The following is a 3,111-nucleotide window of genomic DNA, read 5'->3' on the forward strand; positions in this document are numbered from 1 at the left end:
AGGGACAGACAGCGCAGGAGGGAAGACCCTCTATGAGATGGATTGATTTGGTGACTGGGGTAATCGGGATGGGTGTGTCAGAGGCGGTGCGGTTGGCACAGGATAGAGCAGGGTTTAGGGCTGTTGTGCATAGGGTCGCTATGAGTCGGAAACGACTCGACGGCACATAACAACAACAACGACGGCTTGAAGTTGGACTTGATAAACCACCTTGACCTCCAGCTTGGTGCGCCCCACTTCCCTCAGCAGCGGGATCACCCAAAAAGGAAGGATGATGATGTCCTTGGTGGAGTTCAAACTCTCCATCCATTGGTGGGATGAAGCTGATGCTGCTTTCAGAGTCAAACTTGCTGAGTCGCACACACTGGTGGAAGGTACAATCGTCGGTGGCAATTGATTGCTTCCCATTTTTGCTGGTTTCATCAGCTGTGCCCTTGCCCGGCTTCTAGATGACAGTCTTGTCATTCATGCCAAACTTGCATTGGGCATGCCACTCAGGTAACTCTTCATCACCGCCCAGCCTGGCACGTGGGCACTTGGCACCTGCCCTTGTGGAGACATGAGCAGGTTCACGCTCTCCAGCATGTCTGGGAAGAGCTCATTCCGGTGATCCTTGATGCCTTCCCGACGCCAGCCAATCTGCCCTGTCACCTGGCTGGTGATCTGGGACTGCTCTTCCTTCGTCTGATGCTGGCTCTTGATGCCCTGCTGAGTGATGAAGGTTTTCAGCACCCCCTCAGAGTTCTGTGGATACGCAAAGTCCAGGATCTCATCCAGCAGCTCGTATGCCAGCACAAAATTCTTCCTGATGTTCTCTTCACTGATCTTGCCGAAGTAAGCAGCCATTATGTCACACGTCTTATAGAGGAATTCGAAGGTCATGGCAGTGTTGACATTCTGCTTGGTGACAGCTGCCAGCCAGATGTTAGACCGTTTAACACGGAGAAACTGGTACAGGCAATGTTGGTGACGAGGCTGCGAACCTGCTGCCGACCCTGGATAACATCGACCCGAAAAGCATCCACTGCATTCCTCCCGATGTCATCTCGGTACACCCGGGAGAGGAGCGCCTCCCCTTTGTGATTATAGATGAATCCTCCAATCGTGGCGGCAGCTCAGCCTCCGCAGCCCAGCACTCTGAGAAAGGACCTGGTGTCCACGGCACCCTCCTCGGTCGGGCCACTCCATAACACATTTCTAAGCCTCAATTGTTTTATTTTCATATCAAACCAATTTGTTATTGCAGTTGCCAACAAGTTACCGTGTAGGTCAATTTAAATGTTATTTCTGTTTCCTTCCTTTACTTCCTATTTAGGTAAATGTGTTGAGCCATGTGACCCGGATAGTTCCCATATTAGGTAGTTGCCCCTTAAATTAGTCTGAATTCTCTCTCCAACTGTAAGCAGAAGCATGGGGTCAAGAACACTGGCCCGGGGAACATTGGTGTAATATCCAGCATTTTTGATTACCAAGGGTCATGAGATAAAACACTCTCAAACATTTTCAATATTTCTGGTATTCTCATCATCAGTGATGATGGTTGTTGTGATGGTGGTGGTTATGTGCTGTCGAGTCACCTGGGACTCATAGTGACCCTATTACAACAGCCCTATACCCTGCTCTATCCCTTGCCAATCTTATTGTCTCTGACACATCTATCCCCATTACCCCAGTGACTGAATCAATCCATCCCATTGAAGGTCTTCCTCTCCTTCGCTGTCCCTCCACCCTCCCATGCATGACATCTCTCTCCAGGGACTGATCCCACCTTGCAACATGTCCAAAGTATGTCAGACAAAGCTTCAGAATCCTTGCCTCCAAGGAGCAGCCTCACTTCACCCTCTCTAGGATGAACTTGTTTGTTCTCCTAGCAGTCTGTGGTGTGTTTAATATTCTTCCCCAGCACCACAGCTCAAAGGCATCAGCTCTCCTTCTATCATCCCTACTCATTGTCCAGCTCTCTGATGCATAGCAAGTAATTGCAAAGACCATGCCTGCATCAGGCACACCTTAGTCTCCAGAATGACATTGTTACTCTTCAGTACTTTGGAGAGGTCTATGACAGCTTTTTAAAATTATATGTTTCTTGCAGAAGTTGACAACACAATTGGGGATAAATAGGCATATACTTTATTCTGTTTATCACTATCTGAATCAATATAAAGGGTCAGTGCCTAAGTACCTAAATATAAATCATGGGGAAAGTTAATTTCCTTGATACTTTGTTTCATAGAAACAGTAAGAGAAACAGCATTCCCTTAAAGCCTCATTTGTATTCTGTGTGTTTGTGTTACAGATAAGAGTGCTGCATACTTTATTACAGTTGGTTGATAAATATGAAAATGAAGAAAGGAGTGAATTTCAGACATTTTTAAATTATTAGCACTTGGTACTAATTTTTTATATGAGAAATAACCTTCTTTTTTTTACCATGTATTTTTAGGTTCTTCCTAGATACTATGACAACTGTTCCTTTTTCTTTTGGTTCAATACATCTTTTATACAGAATTACAGGTATGGCTATGATATAATCCAACAGAAGTAGCTTAATGTTTGGTAAATGAGTGTTAGACAATTCTTTTACAGATCGTCATAAACTCAGTTTCTAGAAACAGAAAAGGCCTTCAGTCACCATACTTCATCGCCTTCCTCATTTGGGTCCAGCTGTTTTTAAATATAGCTGTGTGGGAGGTCCCCTTTCATGCTCTTGTCGCAGTTGATGCAGGGACTTTGCTACCAGTTTTACAGTACTATTATCAATTCTTGAGTGTTGTAACAGACACCTCCCACAGAAGTTCAAGGTGAGTCAGCTCAGTCATGCAAGAACATGACACACTTCAGTAAGCAGATGGGTGGAGCCAACTAACTATGACATAGAAAGCAAAGCATTTTTTCAAAGTTCTAACAAAAATGCCCCTACTGCATGGCTTTCCCAGCCCCTAAATAATCTCTTTTTCCCCCCCCTATTCTTAGGCTTTATCTTCCAAGAAATAAATTGGATAATCCCCATAAGTCCAAAACATGGAAAATTTACCGACCTCAGTTTGCGGTAGAAGTATATTTTGAATGAGACATACCCTACAGTTATATTGTAGCTGGTACCTCATTTTA

At 44.8% G+C, this 3,111-nt stretch overlaps 1 pseudogene; it reads right to left on the minus strand.

Annotated features, from left to right (window-relative positions):
- Window positions 1-1,114, minus strand: part of LOC102868260 — a 5,507-nt pseudogene extending 4,393 nt beyond the window's left edge.
- Between the last annotated feature and the right edge of the window lie 1,997 nt (window positions 1,115-3,111).

This window comes from Elephantulus edwardii, unplaced genomic scaffold (assembly GCF_000299155.1).
Source record: "Elephantulus edwardii isolate Elephantulus edwardi_28Jun2011 unplaced genomic scaffold, EleEdw1.0 scaffold01330, whole genome shotgun sequence".
Lineage (NCBI taxonomy): Eukaryota > Metazoa > Chordata > Mammalia > Macroscelidea > Macroscelididae > Elephantulus > Elephantulus edwardii.